The sequence below is a fragment of the Camellia sinensis genome, chromosome 3 (genome assembly GCF_055761805.1).
Source record: "Camellia sinensis isolate YWXY chromosome 3, ASM5576180v1, whole genome shotgun sequence".
Lineage (NCBI taxonomy): Eukaryota > Viridiplantae > Streptophyta > Magnoliopsida > Ericales > Theaceae > Camellia > Camellia sinensis.
The window spans coordinates 11,711,092-11,734,892 of record NC_138963.1 but is presented as its reverse complement, the minus strand read 5'-3'; the positions used below and the strand labels follow the sequence as shown (position 1 = coordinate 11,734,892).

Here is a 23,801-nt window from a genome sequence, read left to right as displayed (position 1 = left end):
GTGTTAATGATATTGCTGTGGTGGTTCCTCTATGTTGTGAAATGCTGCACTGATATGCTATGCCTTCTGGATGCTCAGTTGGATGAGGCTATCTGTTTTGTGACTATTCTGCTAATTGTGAAACACTGCATTGATATGGTGAATGCCATGGTTACTGCCAGGTTGTGTTAATGATATAGAGGAGACTCAATTTCCTTGCTGCAATTGGTATTGGATATTTGCAGTGGTTTCTTTGATTGTTTGACTCCAGCACTGTCATCTGTTGTCATCTGCTGTTTGTGAACTCAGGATTGCTGTTTTGCTATGCTATGCCTCTGGTGCTGTTTTGGGGATTTTTTGCTGGTTGGTTGGGTGCTGTGTGCCTCTGTCAATAGATTTGGCCTGGTGGTATGTTGATTTGTTGTTGCTATCTAGTCTAAGGATGGGGAGTGGTAATGCTAATGCAGATGGATGGGTAAGTTGGGGAGTGGTTCTGCAGGTGGATGGGTATGGATGGCTGTTGTGTTCTGCACCAGACCTACTACTGGCAACTTAAGGAATGTGATGCTGTCTGATGGTGCTATATCTGGTTTGGTTGGTTGGTTGTTGTGTGCCTTTGTCTTGGGTAAGTTGGGGAGTTGTTCTGCAGGCGGATAGGTATGGATGACTGCTGTGTTCTGCAGTAGGCCTTCTGCTGGCAACTTAAAGAATGTGATGGTCTGAATTGGGTGGCTGTTCTGATGTTACTTTGGTCTGTTCTTTTTTCGTTGGTCTCTCACCAACTTGGGGGTGCTAGCAAATGATAGGATGAGCTTTGTGGTGCCAACCTAGTTGGGATCATTTAGCTCATTGTGATGCTTTTGCACTTCCTCTTTTTTTATTGATGTATTTTGTTTTGTAACTTGTTCTTGTTTATTCCATCAATAAAGTTTCTTTTTACCGATCAAAAAAAAAAAAAAAAAACATTTGATATCATACTTTAGATGACACTATTCATATATATCATATAAAACGTATCAAATGATGCAATTAGTGTAATACAAAATGTTACATCATATAACAAATATATAAAAATGTAGACTAGTCAAATCAATATTTTATGTACAAATATAAGTGAGTTTAGGGGTTTAGTAAAATGGTGGTGACAAGTGAATGGCAATTGACAATGAAAAGTTAAGATGTGTAGTAGGAGAAAAGTTAAACGATTGAAATCGTGAAAGTTGTGAAATGGGTAAGAGAGGAGAACAAGAAAATGGCTCAATGTGGGTCATCAAAGCTAGCGAGTGAAAAATTTTAGAAGTTATACTTGGAAGGTAAAACTCGATTTCAGAAAGGACAAGAAGATAGAGGTCATTAGTAGTTTTTTTGATAAGCAAAAATAGGAACTTTATTGATAAAGGAGAAGTACAAAGTACATCGCAAGCATCAATAAAGCAGGTAAGAGCAGAGAGCAACATAGCTAACTAAACGATCCTAACTAGGTTGACACTGAAAAAAAAAGCTCAATCATATGCTAGCTCCAACGTAGGATGGTGAGGAACCAACCAAAACAAACCAGACAAAATACAAGAAAGGGAGACAGAAAAGTAGCCAAGCTCCCAGCAGAAATCTCAAAGGCAGACCCTCACATGATTGAGATTGAATAATAAGTCAGTCACAGAGTAATGGAAATCTTTTACTGAGGCTTTGATCTATAATGGAAATCTTTTACTGAGGTCATTGGTAGTTCATGTTTATCATTTTCATTTTGTTATTCAATTTTTTTAGTTAGTTTCACAAAAAATAAAAAAAATAAAACTAAGTAATTATTATATATACACATAGTTTACTATATCATTATATGAATCTAATATATAACAAATTAAAATTATGAAATACTTAGAAAATAATAATATATTTATAATTTATTTAATTTTTATTAATTACATTATAATTCATGTATTTATTGCTTAGAACTTCAAACATAACATTAATGATAGGAAAAAGAAACATAAGTGAAATTGTGATAAAATAGTTAAAATTTAATTAATTCTATTTCTTTATGTATTTTAATTTATTTGAAACTGTGCTATTACGCTAATATACCAATTAATGGACATATTTTCTTCTTTGAGTGTCTTGGCCCCATTAGGTTGAGTGAGAAGGGAATCTTAAGACGATGAAGTTCACATATATTTTAAACAAATCCAACTGACCAATTCTCGGTGTACATTAAAAAATTCTAAAAATTCCTTGAGAAAAAGCCAAAATTTTGGCGTACTTTCATTAAAAAAAAAAAGACTTTCTTTTAGCAATAGAAACCATTATCAAAAAAGACTTTCTTATGGTCTTTTTTTATCTTAAGGCCGGTATATGACAGCTCAGTCTTATTATTATTATTATTTATTTTTTGCATAGCTAAGAAGGAAATCTCCATTTAATTGAAGGGAGCAAACACTTTCTTTTAATCATTGTTTATTTTAGGGCCTAAATATGACAGCTCAACTTGTTTTGTTTTGTTTTATTTATTTATTTTTTCTTCTTTCGCAGAGGAAAGGGAATCTCAAATGAATTGAAAGGAGCAATACTACATTGGGTATACGCCAACTAGTGCACATATTTTTTTACTAATTAATGCATATAGTTTCCTCACATATATTTTAAAACCTGCTGTGACCCTAATAAAGGCGCACATACAACTTATAAAAAAAACAAATTGATAGATAATCTCGCAAACTATATACATGTGTACTCATAAACAAATTGATAAATAATCTCACCAACTATACATGTGAACTCATATATATACTCTCGACTATTTATATTATTATTTTAAATAAGGCTTAAATTTAATCTTCTGAAAATTCTGCCACGTGTAAATTGAATAATAATAGATAAATAAAAACTTTTCTTTTACACCTACCCATGTTCACGGCAGTTTAACTGCCATAGTAGCTTTAAATTTTAAAAATCAAATTTACAAATTTTGAGCACACCCCAGGTGGGTTCAAACAGTTAGTCGGCAAATGTCATTTTTTTGCGACTAAAATTTTTTTGATCAACAAAAATTGTCGGTGAAAGTGTAATTTCTTATAGTTTGTGAAAGCAGTGAATGATGTTTGTTGTGTAAGTTGCTTTTTTTTTTTTTTTAAACGTAAATTGCTGCTAGTTAGCTATGTAAAATATATACCTTAAATCATGTGTATTTTAAATTCTTTGTTGACTACAATTTTAAATTTCAATTTTTAGTAGCCAATGATTTTTTTTTTATTTTAAAAAGAATAACCACCAAAAATCAACATAATTGGATTGGAGTTTTGAAACTCCTAGAGCTCTTAAAATTAAAAACTCGTTTTTCTTAATCTATAGTACAGATAGATGATTAATGTCCAAGTGACATTTAAATTATTTATTGGAAAAGAGAAACAGTAGTCAAATTATTAGAAAAAATTACAGATATTAAAAGTTTTGATGGAAAGATTACGAGAAGGAAAAAATAATTATTATGAACTTCACAATATATTACTCTTCTAAGTCATTTTTTATCTAGTAATATCATAACCCTAAAAATAAAACAAAAAAAAGCTGATTTGTGTGCAGCTGATATTAATTAAATGGTAAGTATATCATTAAATTACTTCACCGCCTAAATAAATAGAACCACTGCACACGTTCATATAGATTTATTTATTTATTTATTTTTTGTCCAACATGGGTACATATAGATCAGGTTACACACAACTTGCACTAGATAGTAAGACAATGTATATCATTTTAAATTTGATTTCAAGACTTTGTTTATTATAAGTTATAATAATAGTGTTCAATGATTTTAAAAAAAAAAAACACCTAAAAAATTAAATAAATGATATTAAACAAATCTGATCAATTCAATTCACTCCCAGACTAATTAACTATTTTTATATCAAAATAAATAAAAGAGAAGAAAGAAAACTATGTGGTTATCTATCAGAAATTTTATAATACACACCTTATTTTGGAGAATGTATCATATGCCTCAGTTATGATTTTTGTGATATTTAATTATGACTTAATTATGACTGATTGTGATATTAATTATGACTCATTATGATTATTATTTTAGTTATAATTTAAAAGATCTTTGATTATATTTAAGGGTAATTTTGTTTAAGATTTTTGGTATTAAGATTTTATAAGATAAAGGACATACAATATTTTCATAGTGATTGGGATCCCTCAACATTTTTTCAGAGAAATTTTGAGCCAGATTATTTCTCTGTGTTTTGAAATTTCTCTAGTTTGCTCAATTTCTTTAATTTTCTCTATATTTTGAAATTTTCTCTATATTTTGATAAGTTAATTTTTCTGCCATCTTAAAGAATTTTGTGAAAGCTCTATCTCTTGATAAGTTGATTTTATTTGTCTAAAACCTTGGCTAGATTTGTAAGTGATAGCCAGAGAAATTTTTTTAAATGAAATTTCTCTGGTATGTTGATTTTCTCTGCAATTTCTTTGACATTAATATATCCCCTCGAGATATGAAAATTCTCTGGAATTCCCTTTATGCCTGTTGATTTTCTTTGGAATTTACTTACTATTCATCTTGTAAGCTTCTTCTTCAAGATAGTTATGTGTGCGTGTGTGTGTGCGCGCATTAAATGTTCTCTGGTATTTGAAATTTTTTTGACCACATTAGACTCCCAGATTTGTGTGTAATTGCCAAATAAACCGTAAAAATGAAATTTTTTTGGCATGTTGATTTTTTTGCAATTTCTCTGGCATTAAGATATCCCCTTGAGATATGAAAATTCTCTGAAATTCCCCTTGTCCCTATTGATTTTCTCTGAAATCTACTTACTACTCCTCTTTTGAGCTTTTTCTTCAAACTAGTTGTGTGAAATTTTCTTCAAACTAGTTGATTCACTCAAAATTGATGTGTGTAATTTTCTTTGACATGGGATTTTTCTGCCTTTATAGTGAACATTTTGAAAGGTTTAGACAAATTTTTGTGTGATAGCCAGAGAAATTTGGGTAGCGTTTGGTAGAGTTTTAGAATTATGATTTGATAACAGAGTTGTATTTTGAGTTTGTGAGTTTTGAAATTATGATTTGAAAAGATAAAATTTGTTTTGTTATGAGTTTTGAATTTTTGATGTGACATATAAAATGAGAAAAGTTATTTAGTTATGAGTTTTGAAAAGAGTTTTCAAAACTTAATTCAAAAACTTATAACTCATAACCAAACACACAACTCAAAACTCTATTAAAAATTCATAACCAAACTCTTTTTAAAATTCAATTTTAAAAAATAATTTATCATTTTGGTCTAAAAAATTAAATTTTATATTTAAAAAATATCAAAAACAAATATAATTTTTTTTTCTCAAATAGCAAGTGGCGTTTGGCAATTGCAAAAAAATAATAAATAAATAAAAAAAAATAGAAAAGAAAAGAAAAGGTAAGGTATTTTTCGATCAACCGGCTGGACATCTGGGGGAGAACCCAAAGTGCAACTTCAAAAATCAAAAATTCACACTGCTAAACATGCATTGGAATGTGTTTTCAAATGTGGCGTTGGAATTAATTTTTGAAAACTTCAACCAAATATAGCATTGGAATGTAGGGGTGAAATTACAATTTGAAAACTATACCAAACATAGCCTTGATTTTCTTTCCCTTGTCATGTTGATTTTCTCTAGCCAAATCACACACTTCTCCTTGTGATTTTCTCTAGCCAAATCAATTCGAAATCAATGAACAATGAATACCTCTATTGCAAATCAACTTGAAATCGACTCCATGGTCAAAAATCAACTCGAATAAAACTTCAAAAACAAAAACAAAATTACAAAAACGCGATCTCTAATCACAAATTGAAATCGAAAACCTAATGCGAATCAACTTGAAATTCAATGTTGAATTTCCTTATAGTTTCATTTGTTTTATTGTCCAAAAAAATTACACAATCTAAATCTAGTTCCTAGGAATGAGTAATTATCAGAGCAACCAAGCAAAAGAAGGTTAGGGTTTGGTGGGGATACAATAAAATACATAAATACCTTTCTTTTGAGACTTTGCAATCTAGAGACAAGTGAATTGAGGTGATGAAAAGCTTCGTCAAGGGACAAGTCGGCTTCGGTGGCGTCAAAGACGCCGGAGATGACGTTGGATATCTCTTTCAATGTTGGGATCATCGGAATCGGTAGTGGTGTTGAGGAAGCTTTTTGTGAAGAACCCAGATCCAACTACTACTGCAACATTATGGTCGATTTTCAAACAACAATTGCAGAGCATTTGGTTTTTAGAGAGAGAAAAAGTGAGATAGAGAGTAGAAAACTTGTCACGACCCAAACTCGGTATCTGGAGATTCAGCATCGCAACAAGACAACAATTGAAGGCATAACAAATTAATAATGCAGCAGAGTAAAATAAAAGGGTACCCAAAATTTATTTAATTAAAAACATATATATTGGAGCTTCTATATATTTACATTGCTAGAGCTGAACTATGACTACAAAATGCCTTGTGCCTACCCCATGCACTGGTCGTGACACATCACCTGAAAATGGTTAATAACTACAAGCACATGTCAGAGTGAGAAATATTATACTGAGAGCATAAGAGTATAAAAATCACCATGGATAATTATTTGGCTAAATGGAGATTTGCACAGTAATTGTAACAACCCTCATACTGTTTACCGACTAATGACTGATAATTGGACTGATTAAAAATACTGAACTGACTGACCGAAATTGAAACTGAATTGGATGAATACATCTGTTTGAATTGCATTTTTATCTGTTGATTGATTATTTGATCTGTTTGTGTTTTGTGTTTAAACTGTTAATTGAAGGCCTTGTCGGCGGCCGAATCCGAAATTGATTGATGTTTTATGATCGTCATGATTAATGTGATTTTTGGTATATTTATCTGAAAACTATTAGGTATGATTAAATTAGATTAAACATTGATAAATTGCAATAGTTGCCGTAATTACCATTTTGCCACACTTAGTGGGCCACTACCTCACACACTTAGAGACTTGTATATGCTTGATCAAACCATTTCCTCAGCCCATTCCCTTTGTTCTTGCCGACCAAGAGAGGAGATAGGAGAGAATTGAGCTCATTTTGTTGAATTGCTTGGAATTGAAGTGTAAATTGTCAAATTGGACTCCTAAACCTTGAATACAAGACTAAGGTAGGAAGCTCATCTTCTTCTTGTGGTTATTGAGCTAGTTCTTGCATGATTCATACTTCATTGTAGAACTAAGTCATGATTTGGTTCAAGAATGTGGAATTATAGCTTCATTTCATGCATGCATGTTTGAATTGTAGATGTTTGAGTTGTTTTCATGGCAAAAGGTTACATGCATGTTCATAATTATGTTTAAGTCCATGATTTCACCATGTTTTGAAAAGAATTGGCTCCTTAGAGCATCAAATTGGAGCTTCAAAATGATTTGAATTCGTGCATGTTTGCGTGTTCATATTGTTCATGAAATTGGTTTAAATTGAGTTTGAATTAAACACCCTTGGGCTTTGATTTCTTAAAATTGAGCTTTGAAACGTGTTATTCTATGTGGTCATAAATGTATTCCAGAAAATAGGCCCAAGGGGATCGGTTTTGATGCCTTTGAACTTGGTTTTGAGCTTGGAGGTGCAATCTGGAATTTCCAGATTCTGCACTTCCGCTCGAGCGGGGGAATCGCCGCTCGAGCGTGGAATCCGAGCATCCAGTATTTCTGCACTGTTTTACAGTCCGCTCGAGCGGAGAACTAGGCGCTCGAGCGGAGTCATGTCTCAAGCTCGAGCGGGCGTCGAGCGGAGATTTCACCCATCCAGTACTTTTACAGTACGCTCGAGCGGGAAAGTTTACGCTCGAGCGTGTACCTTTGTTGCATGACCGCTCGAGCGGGGAAACTTGCGCTCGAGCGGGACTCTGTTTTCTGAAAATGCTTTTTAAATGTGCATCTTTGCATCCTCATCCCATTCTAGGCATTCTTAGGCCTAGTTTAAGGCATCTTGTTGAGGATATAGAGGTAGAACACACCGAGGCATTAGGGATCAAGTTGTTATCTTTCCCAACTGTGTAGCTTAGTGTGTGTTCAACCTGTGAACTGTGTAGGGTTGACGACTGGGGAGGCACGCTCTAGCATACTGTAGCCCAAACTCTGTGAGTAACAATTGTGTAAAGATATGTTCAACTGATTATCTTTTGAATACTGAACTGAACTGTTTACTAAACTGGTATTACTGAATGAATGTATGTCCTTTATTTCTGAACTGTACTGTGGCATCCTTAGCACCTACTGTTTACTGTTACTGTTACAGAGATCTCTGTCGGTTTCCTCGTGGAGCCACTACTGTTTACTGACTGATGGCCATCATTACTGTTCGATCTTTTAAGACCTACTGTTACTGTTATGCTAATGGATGTACCACATATGACTGTTTACTGTACTGAGCAACTGAAATACTGATTGAAATGAACTGTTTTTATTACTGTAAGGACATTCATTCTAAACCCCTTTACGCTTTATGTTATTCACTGGGCTTTAGCTCACTGTTTATATATATATGTAGGTGCTCAGCCACCAGAACGGAGCTAGGAGCGTGGGTTAGACTCCAGTTTTGTCAAGCCAGCCTTTGTGCCTCACTGCGAGGTTCCGAGTTGCCATGCTATGGCTTTGGGGTGTCTTGTTTTTCCCCCTTCTGTACCGTCTACTGTTCTGTATAGACTGAATGTTTACTGTACTGTTATCAAGGGATTAGGTCCCTGTACTGTGTGACTATAAATTTTGTATAGACTGTACTGTTTGTATATGTGGTTTGTATATGTGAATGCATGAAAAATCTTTTTGGCATACAGACTGACACAGCTCAATGGACATTATTCATTTACTGTATTGGCTTCCGCCAGGCCCTGTACTTTGTTTTACTGTACTACTGTTCTGCAGGCCTTTGGTAATCTCGGATTACTAGCCGGTTACGGTGCTAAACCCATAGGGTCGGGTTTGGGTCGTGACAGTAATAAAAATACATAAATCCTTTCACATAACATAAGCATAATAAGGAAATCATTTAAGAAAATAATTATAACCACGGTACACAACAAACAGATGTATGGATTCAAGAGGTAGCTCGTATGAATTCTAAAAATGGCTCCCACAATAGTGTAGCAATTAGCTCTACACAGCACTTTGCTGCATACCAGAATATAATAAAACATAACAGATGTATGGATTCAAGAGGTGACTCTTACGAATTCTAGAGGTGGCTCCCACAATAGTGTAGCACTTAACTCCGCACAATACTTTGCTCCGTACCAGAGAACATAGTAGATGCATGGATTCAAGAGGTGGCTCATACAAATTCAAAAGGTGGTTCTCACAATAATGTGGCACTTAGCGTCGCACAACACTTTGCTCCACACTAAAATTCAGAGGGTTAGTGGATCCATGACAACAGAGGGTTACTTAAAGTCATAATACAAAGGGCCAAAGGTTATTTAACTTCCCCAAGGCACAGGACCTCCATGGTGGTACTTACAAAATAATTATGAAAAACACAATTAATAAGCAGTTGTATCCGTGGGTTTTCCATTTTTAAAGCAAATATGGTTCATTTAACAAATAATATACTTTTAAAAACTGATATGATTTGTAAAACATATTTATATAAAACAGTTTATGGTAACTCAAAATATAATACAACTCATCTCAAACTTGTTCCTTTACTCTCACTTCTAACTTCGACTCACTCTCTCTAATTCCCCTCGTTTGTTATTCTTGTGATTTCATTACCATGTAACTCACCTATTTATAAGTGAGAAGACCCTTATTATGCAGTACTTTGCAACACTATTGTCACGACCTAAACTCGCCCCCATAGGTTTAGTATCATAACCGGTCAATAATCCTGAGATTACTGAAGGCCTTTGAAACATATTAAGCAGATTAAGGGGCTAGCGGAAGCAAATAACAGATATACAACGTCCATAAAGCTCTGCAGACTTATATGGGATAGAAAATTTAACTTTATATTTATATATTATGACGTCATACCTGCGACATCACCAGTACAGAGAAACAAAAATAGACTTAAGGGTTGTTTGAGATGAACTATATAAATGCACTTTTTGACTTTTTAGCTACAAAAGTAGAGAAAAAAATATGGTTGTTTAGGATAACTTTTTAACTTTTTACGAAAAAATGTGTATTAAAATATTGTATGAAATACCAAAATTACCGAACTACCCTTCTGACATGCACATTTGCTTTCATGTATGTCAGTGAATTGTGTACATCAATTCAGTGCACTTTGCTTTTGTTTTTTGTTTTTTTTTTTACTTTTTTTTTTCACCCAGGCATGTTAGAGGAAAGGACAAAAGCAAGGGCAATTCTGTCTTTTTGCCCTTTGATTTTATGCCACAGTTTGCTGCCCAATGTTTGTGAATAGTATAAACTTTTTTGCTTTTTTAGTGACTTTTTTACCTCTCTTTTTTTTTTTTTTTTTTTTGTTGATCTTTTTTAAATTATCCCAAACAAGCACTTAGCCCTACATACAAAATAAACAGAAGAAAATAAAACAAACATAGGATTTGTTCACATGATTCACAAAAGACTTTCAAGAACCTTCTCGGGAATCGCACTAGTTAGTTGACACAAACAGATCCAGACTGGAAGTCTCAAGCCTGGTCACACGCCTAATCACCTACATACATAATATAAACAATGAGCTGGAACCCAGTGAGTAACAACAGAGTATAGGTTTTATGAATGATATCCATAACAGATTCAGAAATCAGAACTCAAATCAGAAACAAATTCATATACATATTTAGATTTGTGAACAATCATACGTGGTACATCCATTAGCGCTAATAGATCCGAATTGTCATAAAGACCCATATACAGAACAGATGGTCATTAAGACCCATATTCATATCAGACAGATGACACTACAACAAAAACCACTTTTAGCGACCTATTTTTTAGTCACCAAAAGTGTAATTTTGGTTGCTGAAAGTATCCGCGACATGAACAAAATTGGTCGCTGAAGCCCTGTCACTAAGTGCTTTGGTGACCAAATCAATTTTGGTTGCCTTTATAAATAAATTGGCGACCAAATATTTCCGTCGCCAAAAGACTAAAATTTCGTCGCCATAAATTAACATTTAGTCACCAAAAGTAGCCTTCAACTGATGACATGTTAAGTTTCAGTGACATATAAATGCGTCGCTAAAAATATCTTTCAGTGACTAAAAGAATTGGTTGTTGAATGTTAAAACTTTTGGCGACCAATCAAGTTTTGGGTCGCTAAAAAAATTGACACATACTTTCAGCAACATAAATAAAATGTCACCAAAAGTAAATTTACAACTAAAAAAACCTGTCACCAAAAATTCATTATTTATAATTTTTTTTAACAATTTCCCTGTTCAATAAATAATTCATAAACCTATAAACATAAGCAAAATGTAATTCAAATTAACACACTTATGCAAAGCATCCAAAATATAAACTTAATTCAAAAGTAGTACCATATTAAATATAAACCGCATATCAAATCCAAAACATCCAATTTAAGTACAACTCTCTTACAATCCCAAACTTGAAACATGTAATGCCCAAAAACCTTCTAAACTTGCAAATTCATAACCAAAAACCTATGACAAAATATATCCAAAAATTCAAAATGTAATCCTTTGATGCCCCCCGAACTATATGCTCCCCGAAACTATATTTCATCCATTGCCAATTTGTCAAACATGTGAAAAAAACTTCAAACATGTAATTCCAAAAAACTTTCCAAGCTTGCAAATTCATAACAAAAACCTATGACAAAATATATCCAAAAATTCAAAATGTAATCCTTTGATGCTCCCCGAACTATATTCCATCCATTGCCACCAATCTGTCAAACATATGAAAAAAAAAGTTATAATGTTAAAATGTTAATAATAAAGGTCTTGGTCTAAAAACATTGGTTTCACATTATAGATGAACAAACAGAGAGCAAATTTTCCTACGGTGAATTACAAAATTTCAACATACCAAAATCAAAAAGTAACACATGATTCACTAGTTAAACTTGGCATATATTCCCAGACTCTACAAATGGATTGAAGAGTATGTTAATTGCTCTGTCATCAAAGAACATCTGCCACCCAGAGAGAAACTACTCGTCTTCGCCAAAACATATTTTCAACAAAAATAAAAATATGCAGTTTTGAATTGCAGACCGGTTTTCTTTTCTATGTACTACTAGTTCTTTTGTTCTGTGTTGCGAATTAATTGAAGTACTTTAAATTTCTATGTATAAGGAGCTAGTTATCGCTCTTGTTTCATTTCAAATAAAAAACGATATTTTTGTATACAAGCTATGAAAGAGTAATGGTGTGCATTAGAAATAGAGTATTGATATAGAAACATAAAAAATAAAAATAAAAAGTTAGACAGAATTTGTATATGGAAGTGCATTAGCCACAAAATCTTGATAAAGAATGGCAGTTGAGTCAGGATTGCATAAAACAATGAATAAACAAAGAATTTTCTACACGAAAAAAAAAGAATAAATAAAGAACGACTCGAAAAAGGATCTGTGCAGAAGGAAGTGTCATGTATCAGTACACCACCTCTTCCCCCACATTTTTAGCTTAATTAATTCAAGTTCAACCATGAAGAAGGGTTGTGACCATTGTGTGGCTCGTAATCAAATGTGAGGGAGAGAACCAGTGGTGCCGTTGTCACCTTGTCTAGGTTAATTAGTTCTAACTGCCTCAGCCATCCTTGAGTCTTGATCTTGAAGTCTTACCTACTCAAAATTGGGCCTGTTTGGTTGTTTTTGTTCAAGCTTGGCTTGAAAACTTAACGAGCTTGAAATTGTGTTCAACCTTGGTTTGTTTACATAAAGAATCGATTTCAAATGAATTTTTAACAAGCCAAACACGAGTCGAGCTCGAGTAGGTTGATTTGTTTAACTGCCCTATCTACTAGAGCTGGAAGAATTTCGAAGGGCCACGGCATATTCAAGGTCAATACGTTGTTGTATCCCTGTGAATATTTCTTTTTCTAACCAAACAATTACTAGTACACCTATTGTGATTCCTAACCCTTGATTTACTGTTGACGTGAAATATTTTTCAATGTTTTAAGTTACATGGCTGTGTCATTCTCACGTTACAGGGGAAAATCTGAGAAACTAAGGATCAAAGGTTGCATGAAGAATTGATAATTCCCACTGCCAAACTATTTGTATGATCTTCTGCAATTCCACACAAATCCTAGATAATAGGGAGGAGACACAATTTAAACCACATAATCTGAGATTACATATGGTAAACTATTTTAAGTACTATTCTCTACAAATAAACTCAAGATCATGTTGTTACAAAATGTTAAATAATGGAGTTGTTGACAATGAAACTAATGTCAGCAGGACATAAATCATTTATCCTCATTTTGCTAAGTTCAACGAATTTGCATTATATTTGTAAACCAGTCCAGTAGTTTGGATCTGATGTGGCCGTGAGGCAGGGCCAGCGAGGTTGGTCTTCATTTGGACAGTCATAAATTAATGGATGTATTTTCTTGATACCTTTGATTTACCATATGCTTGTGGCCTAGCCTATTGCACTGCGAGGAATGTAATTTTAAATTGGGCTAGGCTTGTGTTCTCTCTTATTTGAGATATGTGTGCCCTTTGGGGTTGGTTTGGGTACCCAAGGGTACGTGTACTGGGCTTCATTGTCCAATTTTTCCTTTTTGGTAATAAATGCTTACTTTACCAAAAGATAAGCCATTTCTTGAAAAATAAATAAATAATAAAAAAAATAAAAAACAATTGAAATTTGATGAAACCTAAGAAGTATGGACACGGACACGGACACAACACGTGGAGGACACGTGCAAAATAAAGTCTAAAGGAGAAGAATATATACAAATTTAGATTATTTTTGTTTTATCATTGAATTTAAAGTTATTTCATTTAAACTTGTAATGTGTTTCATGTGTATCTAAGTATTCAGAAGTGTTCGCCGAGTGTCGTGCCATGTCGGCATCGGACACAACACGTTACTTTCTTAGAAATATCCATGCTTCTTAAGATGAAACAGTGACAAAAATTCACTCTTGAGATTTGGTTACACCTTACCTCTATGAAAATTGGATCTCAGGTTCACTTCAACTCGCGATTTACTCAGATCCCAGGAAAATAAAAGGAAAATGCTCAGACTATACAGAAATGCTTATTTGGACCATAATGGTTAAAGTCAAACTTTGTCAAAAAACTAACATTAGTAGTTAAAAAGCTTGCATGGAGCATAAATATGTACACAACGTTATACTTATTTTATGAAAATGATGTCATGGAATTTATCGTAAAGCTAATGTTGGAATCGAGAACATACTTCCTCATCTGGATTTATAGGACTGCCAGTTTCTCCTGTTACAGCCTTGGAAGGATCATCAGGCATTCCCTGCATATACCACAGATCAGGTAACAAACTACAACCTTGTCTATTCATTGATGACAATTTCATTGTAATGAACCAAAATAAATAAATAAATTATCATACAGGATTATCCAGGTTTCCGTAGAAATTTTCTCCTTCAATGATTGAAGGCTTAATATCCATGGGTGTTTCCTACAAATCCCAAACAAAACCTTTGGGTAAATCAAACATCACCACCATCATTATTATTATTATCATGTCTGGCAATGACCAATTAATATTTGGTCATAATTCAACTCACCATGAACTGAAAAAAGAAGATACGAGTCATAGAACCACAAGAAGATTTTAAATCAGGCTGCCAAAAGGGGAAGTAATAGACCTTCCAATAATAAGGTGTTACAGTTGTCTTCACACAAAACGTACCGGTTCTATTTGGTCCAAACAAAGATCCCTCCCTCCCTTGCTCAGATCTCTCAGAGTTCCCAGCCCATTCAACAATATGGTGAAATAAAACAAGAAACCACCGCAAAGGACAAAAGAAAAAGGAAGCCATGATTTGTATGATTTAATAACAAGAATAAAACTCAATCCAAAGCCAAACTCAGAACATGTAGGTACCAGGATTTTGGGGAGAAACATTTCTCTCAATAATAACAAAATAATCACCATCAATAACAATTTTAGTCACCTAATGTTACCCAACACATTTATTAATTGTTTTACATAATTTCCGTCAAATGAAAACAAGATTTCACAAAAACCATCATATTCATCATTTACAAACAGGGAATTTGCAGATAGTGATGCCCTGGTGAACATTTTTTTAATTAATTTTGTTATATGCCTCTACTAATGGCCCCGTTTTTAGCAGGATATGACAAGCATGGAGTAGATTCAACAGTAATAAATCATGTGCAGCTTGTCAAAGATTTGAGAAATTCGAATTCAACTCAATTACCTAAACGAGCTGAGGTTAAAGATTTAAGAAATTCAAATTCAACTCAATTACCTAAAGGTGCTGAGGTCAAGGACAAACTAGAGCTTTGAAAAACAATTAAACTTGAATTAATATACACTTTCAGAGAGAGAGAGAAGATTACAAGCATAATATTAAAAAAATGATGATATCATTAACAATTTTCATATATCAAGTAGAGAGAGAGAGAGAGAGAGAGAGAGAGTTGTTACCAATTGCTACAGTGGCAAAATAAGTTAATTTAGCCTAATACATGAATCCTAATATATCCTAGGTCACAAATTTATCAGCAAGTAAATAAATGACATTAGACCAAACTCCAAGAAAGAAGAGGAAAAGCCAGTGCATGTTCAATAGATCTCTAAAATTCAGATTGAAACATGGACGTGAATGGGGAGAAAAAATCCATCCAAAGGGAGAAAAAAAAAAGAAAAAAGAAAAAAAAGAACACAGAACAAAAAGAATCAATCCACAAACAACACTTCAATGGGGAGAAAAAATGAATCAACTAAACCGATTCTTTTCTATTTCATTTTCCTTTTTTTCTGTTCTTTTTCAAAAAACTTCTAAATGCAGCAAAAATCGACCAAAAACAGCAGCAAAAACAACACCGAAACAGCCCAAAAACAACCCCAAAACAGCCAGAATAGCAGCAGCATAGGGCAGAAAAAAAAAACAGTAAGTGGAGAACTACAACAGCACTGCAGCAGCACAGAACAGAAAAGAAAAAAAAAATCAATAAGAGTAAAACTGCAGCAGCACAAAGCAGAAAGAAAAAAAAAAATTCAGTAAGTGTAGAACTATAAAAATATGAAAAAGTCTTTCGTTCTTCAGGCTATTCTTTCAGGTTGAATTTGGCAAATGCTTTTTTAGTATCTTTAAAACTTAATTCCCAAACAGGCACAACTTTTTTGGCTAAAAAACCAGTGCTATTTAAGCCATGGCCAAACAAAGTAAATAAAAAAAATTGAAACAGAGCTTAGTTATATATTTCTAGCCTCATATCATCTAGGTGATCTCAACCCAATATGAAAAACTCAGTACAGATCAAAGCTATGGCTCAACTAACTCAGATGTGACAATTAGAAAGTTAGACATTCATCATTTGAGTTCAACAACCAATATCACTTCCAAAAGGTGCATATAATTGTCACTGATAAATCTAACATAGCTTATTGTTTATATTTTGCTCTTACATAAAATAATATTAACTGATCTAATGGTCTGTGTGTGTGTGTGTTGGGGGGGGGATAGTAGATGCCAATCTCAGTTATGTGTTCATGACCTGATCAAAACCAAAATAATGGTAGAGAATCAGATGTTAAAATAAGCTTAAATATCTTCTTTACACTAATTATCTTTAATTTGATTTAATTTTTCATCATAAAAATTTCAAACTTTTTAACGATCACTGTCATTGTCCATGCAGGCTAACATGTTTGTGATCGATCAACACACTTATCTCATGCAGAAATAGTCCCCAAGAACAAATGCAAAACATGATATTCCCAAATGCCAAGAAACTGATGTTTCATAGAATAAATACTTCATCATGATGATCAATAGTAAATGGAATCACCAAGCCAAGGTGGAACAAATTTAGTGGCAACCATAACACATTCTCGAAGGTTCTATTTCTTTTTTTGCTTAGAGCAGGAAAAAAAAATCAATTAGTGTAGAACTGCAGCCACGTTATTTCTTTTTCTAAGTGTAGAACTGCAGCACAGACCATAACAACAGCCACATTTTTTTTTCTTCTTCTAAATTTGTAGAACTGTTGCACCAAATAATTTTCTTCTGGAAGTGATAAAATTTCATGCAATCAATAAGTGTAACCAATTAAAAGATAGAAGAAAAAAAATGTACTCCAGATGTTTAGCTCTAGGCTTCAACTTGGGTAGTGTAGAAAATTGAACACTTCTCAAAACATGTTATATATGTTTATTTATTAATGCTTGAACTAATTAAAACAACAACAACAACAAACAAACATGAAATGATTACAATTATTATTGGAGAAGCTCTTCACCACATATCAGTCCCAAAATCAGTCCCAAAATTAGTCCCAAAATTAGAATATCAGTCCCAAAAAAAATTCAAAATCAGAATATCAGACCTAAAATCAGAATATCAGTCCCAAAAATCAATAAAAATTGATCAAATTTACTGCATCAAAACAAAGAAATTCAATCATCCCAGAACAAAAGTGGGAAAACAAAACAAACCCAGAAACAAAAATTCAATAATCAATGCATTCACACGAAACCCATTAAAATTTTCAGTAAACCCATGTCGATATGAGCAATCAAAATCAACCCATAGATCAATAAAACACAAAAACACGAATTAAATAATTTATATATATATATACATTCAGTGTGTATATGCACGTAAAAGATCTCAAAGTGAGGAAAATCTGAGATTTATTATGGGAATTGCTCGATCGAGACATACCCGATTGGAATATCAGAATATTGGTCCCAAAAATAGTCCCAAAATCAGAATATCAGTCCCAATATCAGTGCTGTGTTGTGTTCTTCCATGCCGAACAAGAGAATCAAATTGAAGACAAACAAGAAAAATTGGAAGAGGAGACTGTAAGAGAGGGAGAGGGAGAGGGAGAGGGAGAGGGAGAGGGAGAGGGAGAGGGAGAGAGAGACGAAGAAGAAGAGAAGACATACCTGTGTGTGTCTTCTATTGTGCCGCTTGAGGTTGTGAAGTGAGAGAATGAGATGAATATTAGGTCAATCCTTGTTTATTCACCTAAAAGGGCCTGCCAACTGTTGAACATAAAAAATAAAAATTAAAAAACAGTTTCAAAACTACGTCATTTTGACCCTCAATTTATTGGCGACGAAAATTATTAGGTTGCTATAAATATCGCTTACCTTTCCGCGACTATTTTAATTCTGTCGCCAAAAATTTACAATTGGCGACCAAAAATTTTGTCGCTATATGTTAATTTGGTCACGAAAACATTTTTAGTGCTCCCGCGCAAAAATTTAAGTTGGCGCCAAACGTTTTTAGCGACCAATTGAGATATTGGTCGCCAATAGTTTATTTTTTGGTGACCAACAAGTATATTGTCGCCAAAAATATACAATTGGCGACAAATTTCAATTTGGTTGCTAAAAAACGTCGCCAAAAATGCTTTTTGTTGTAGTGTGATTGTGCACAATCGTAACAGATAACCATATAGGTTTCACAAATAATTCCATGAATGGAACCCACAGAGATCCCTGGTACTAGGTAACAGATAACAGATAACATATTTACATGATGCTAAGAATGCCATGATACATTTTAGAAATTGGACAATTATTCATCTATATAGAAAATATCATTTCAGAAAACAAAGCTATCATATCCATTAGAAAATACTTATAATTGAACATATCTCTACAAGGTTGTTACTTACAGATAGCTCTAGAAGTAGAACAAACAAATCAGACAGACGGTAGCACGTGACCTACACAAACACATGATAGACGCATTCAAACACACGCTCTGTAAACACTTGTCTTATTTCATTTATTTCTAGGTGTGTTTCTAACTCTTATCCTCATTATTATAGCCTAAACCATGGCTTAAGAATGCTTAAGATGGAACGTGGATGTAATTATGCACTTTGAAACACTTTGCAAAATTTTAGAAAACAAGATAGTTCGCTCGAATAAAGTTTTGGTCACTCGAGCAGACCCCTTGGTCTGCAAAAGTACTGGATGCTCTCATTTTACGCTCGAGCCAACTTTTTGGTAGCTCGAGCCAAGGTTCAAAACAAAGGGTGGTCGCTCGAGCTGTCTTTTGGTTGCTTGAGCCAGCCATCAAACTCTACAAAAGTATTGAGAGCTTGCAAAGTACACTCGAGCAAAGGAACCATCGCTCGAGCGAACCCTGCGAATTCTGGAATTTCCATATTACATTACTAAGTCCAAAACACAAATCCAATGCACCAAGACTCATTCTTTTGGGCCAAAACTTGAGAAAACATGTAGAAACTCATATAACAACATGAATTGAAAATCATTTTGGAAAATCAAGGTCTAAAGCTCAACTAATTCTTCAAAGCCAAATCAAAACTTTATATCAAATACATGCATGCAATGTTTTGAGTCTAAACTATTAAAATCAAGAGCAAATGAGATGTTAAGGACAAAATCACGTAGGACACTTAAAATTATGCAAGTCTAGGCCCATGCATGTGAGTATTTGTTGAAAATTAAACTCAAAATGGATGCATTATGCATCTATGCTTGGTTTGACTTAAATTCCATTATTCCTAACTCAATTCTTGGACTTATTCACTAAATCTTCTTGAATTCATGCTCTTGATGACTCATATACTTAGTTTATTGGTTGAATTCTTACCTTAATTGCATTTTAAATGGTCAATTTCTTGAGCTTCCAAGCCCATTCTTCTAAATGCCTTCTAATGCTCTACAATCTCCTTTTTAAGCTTGAATTCACTCACTTTCTAAGTTTTCTCTCTCTCTCTCTCTCTCTCTCTCTCTCTCTCACACACACACACACACACACACACACACACACACACACACACATTGAACTCAAGGGAAAATGGTGTAGAAATGTGTTTGATGAGTAACAAGTGGCCTTATATAGGCTTGATTAATACTAGTTTAATTAAGTGTCATCAGGCACTACAACAAAAAAAGATTTTTACAGCGCGCAATGCATGCCGTAAAAACCCTTCTACGACGTGCAGGTGGGCGTTGTAGACGTGCCCGAACGTCCTGGCTCTGCGCGCGAAGGCACGAAATCCATTTTGTTCTTAAGCTACTACAGTTCAGACTCAATGTCATGGTTTTGAATCTAATCTCGCAAAGTGCAATGCAAGACTGATAAATCACCAAATAGTCCAAATTCGGCAAATCGTTTTGGAAAATTGATTTTAATAAAGAAGTGTCAAACATGGACTGCTTTGCCAGATATAGAGTCGCCACCTAAATGTTTTTGTTTTGGGAAATTTAGGAAACCCTGACTCGTGCCTAAGGCCACGTGTCCGTCATCACCAAAGTTGCCTCGGTTCGGGAACTTGGGTGCGAGAGGGAAAGGTCATGCAATGGGCACCCCCGCTCGCCCGATCTAAAGATCGGTCTTTACTAACATGATATTTTGTTTTTGAAAGCACATGTGTTCTTATTCCGGTTTATTAGCTAGCTTACTACGTGATACGCACAGCATACAAGTATAGACTGGATCACTTAAGTTGGAACAAAACATCTCATGTTTGTTTGTTTCAAAATAGTTTGAAGGTGCTACTCGCAAGTAGGCTAAGACGTGGATTTGCCACCCTCAGGTGGGCTTAAGAAAACATGATTTTGCCACCTCAAGTGGGCTTAAAAACACACATTTTGATGAATTGTTCCAATTCAAGCAATCCAACCTTCACCCACAGGCATTCAAGTAGTTAATCACTTAAGCAGTTAGCCTCATGGCAAGCATGCTATCATGGCAACACTCACACTCATGCAAGATGGTAAAGCATAAACACTTACAGCGTACTCCGAGCCAAAACAGAAGCTAGTCAGTAATCAATGCATGATCCTAGCTATGTTAAGATGCCTAATGCAACACATGTAAAAATGTAACTAAAATAGGCTTGGCTATTCTAAGATGGCATATGAAATGCAACTTGATAACATGCTGTTGAACACGTATTCAAGTAAATGTATTGAAATACAATGCAGTTTGTATGATGCGCCGAGCCCGGTGCATACAAAACAAATGAATGTATGCAAACGTGCGAGCATAAGTATGCTAATTAAAACATGTCCTAAAACTAACCATCAAAAGCAGGTAAGTAAAAGGGAGAAAGAAATGGGGGTTGGAAGACATGCATCACACGCACGCTTATTACAAAGTTTTCCCTCTTGACGGAGGGTCCGAATGAATAATACAAACCAACTAATCAACTAAATATCCTAACTAATTAATTATTACACAACCGAATTGAAACAAATAGCTATACTAAGCTAAATGAATATTACAAAACCAATCAAATGATTAAATTACACAAATTAATCATGAACACTGAAATGGTCTCGTGGGCGATAAAGAAATGCATGCTTGGTCAGCTTCGCTCGGAAATCCGTTGCCATGCCTCATGTTGCCTCTGTTTGTACTGTTTTGTACCTCTGAAAATTATGCCAACTTCTGTGATGCTTCTGACCTACCTCATGGACATTCTGAAAGGTCATCGGCGAAGAGGGGTAGTCATCGGCCAGTTGATAATGGTCATCGACCACTTTTGAGGCTATTGGCCAAATATTTTCAGTCGATCGGCACACTAGATAGCCGATCGGCCATCTCTTCCTACAAACTTCTCCTTTTGCTGCAGCAGAGTACAAACAGAGGCATGTCAATACATTTACAAGAAAATGTTTGTACGACCACACTCCTTATCATGTTTGAAGCTCAAAGGACTGTGGTGCTCAACTCTCGAGCCATCAATCACGCATTCCAATGCATGATGGCCAAAGAGGCCGAGTTGCACAAATCAATATGGATGAAATGCACAAAAACACACAAATTCCTTAACCTCTATCATGCATAATCAAGAGGGTCAGCGACCGAGGATTGAGGCACGTTTCATCACTTCAAGTATGAAACGTCCCTCGTTCCTCGTGTTTGGCTTGACATCCAAACCAAACACAATGCAATGTACACAACATGGAAATGCAATGCAATGCAAGCATAACTTAACAAAGCTAATAACATACAAGCAATGTAACGCAACATGAGCATGCAAGCACCATGTAATGCAACCTAAACATGTAAACTACATGCAAGAATCATACAATGCAACAAGCATGCGACAACATGCAATGCAACAAGCATGCAATAATATGCAAGATGAACTTAAACTAAAATGGACAGACCTCAATCATGCCCAAATCAGTGGCCAAAACACCAAAACTAAGGCACCAAAAGGCAAGACACACATGCACACATATTGGTCCACAAGCTAGGCAACAAGAACACAACCCTTAGAGGCACTCAAAGGGTGACAAAAATGGAAGCATGGCAAGTCTATATGCTCTGAAATTAAGCATGGAATGATGCCAAATCAACCAAGTAAGACAAGTATGGCATGCAAGAAAGCTCAAAGCTTGAGACTAGCATAGGAACTTATACCAAAGTCACATGAATCAAACCCCAAAGGACCAAGGACAACCAAAACAATCCTAGATCATGCCAAGATGAGTCTAAAACATGCATGGGCCAAAGCTAAAACAAGCCGACATAAAGGGCATAAGGCATGATGCATGCAAGGCCAATAAAGGGGGCTACACTACACCTACCAAGACCAAGCATGGCATGACTTAACCAATAAAAATCAGAGTTATGGCATGTCAAAATAAGCCCAAAAATCCACTAAGATGGCATCCCAAAAGCTTAAGCAATAAGACATGCATAATGGCTCATGTTCAAGGCTTAAAACACAAACCTCCCAATGCATGGAAAATGTGACAAATGTGAGTGCATGACCACACTATATGGGCTGAAATCACATATGAAATGATGCCAAATCATGAAAATGGTCTAAGCAATGCATGCTAGTGACTTAGACACTCAAAGCTAACAAGCTAGAATGCACTATGGCTATACAAAGCAATGCATGCATGACTAAGACAACATCAAACAGAGCTGAAGCATGGTAAAACATGAGGGAAAGCTTTTTTGAGTTGAGCCAAAACATGCAAGAATGATGATCCAAACACAAGATGCATGTTAAGGCAATAGAGAGGATTACACTACAAGTGTATGGTGCATGCAAGAGGCTATCAAACCAACCTTAGACAGAGGTATATCATGCTGAAACAAGGTCTAATACAAGCTAAGATGGAGCCAAAACAAGCTTAGCAAAGATGTTACTTTTATGAGCCATCAATACATGCATATGAGACACAAGGAGAGGGGATGTGTAGACGTCCCCGAACGCCCCGGGAGGACGAGTCCCCGTTCTGTTCGTTTTGCGGGTCTACTACAGTTCAGGACTCTCAATTTGTCACGGTTCTAAATCTGAACCAAAGAGTCCAAATCCGGAAAATCGTTTTGAGAAAACAGATTTTGAAAAAGAAGTGCCAAACATGGACTGCTTTGCCAGATACAGAGTCGCCACTTAGATATTTTATTTTGGGAAATTTAGGAAACCATGACTCGGTGCCAAAGGCCACGTGTCCGCCATCACCAAAGTTGCCTCGGCTCGGGAGCTTGGGTACGATCGGGGAAGGTCAGCTATGAGCACCCCCTCTCGCCCGATCCTAAGATCGGCCTCTACTAACTGTCATATCCGTTTTTGAAAACGTTATGTGTTCTTATTCCGGTTATTAGCCTAAAATTACTATGTTATACGCACAGCAAACAAGTATAGACCAAATCACCTAAATTGGAACAAAA

The 23,801-nt window shown here is 34.8% G+C and overlaps 1 long non-coding RNA gene across 4 annotated transcripts; it reads right to left on the bottom strand.

The window, feature by feature from the left end:
* Positions 1-11,470: 11,470 nt before the first annotated feature.
* Positions 11,471-18,502, bottom strand: LOC114287493 (uncharacterized). 4 transcript variants are annotated; one of them, XR_014363441.1, is made up of 5 exons: positions 18,063-18,502; positions 14,828-14,888; positions 14,525-14,593; positions 14,357-14,425; positions 11,471-11,862 (listed from the first exon to the last, which is right to left on the bottom strand). It is a non-coding gene; the product is annotated as an uncharacterized LOC114287493 (long non-coding RNA). The 4 variants fall into 4 exon arrangements; XR_014363443.1 differs by having other exon boundaries at positions 14,703-14,888; positions 18,063-18,074; XR_014363444.1 differs by lacking the exons at positions 11,471-11,862; positions 18,063-18,502 and adding an exon at positions 11,896-13,231 and having other exon boundaries at positions 14,828-14,894.
* Positions 18,503-23,801: the final 5,299 nt, after the last annotated feature.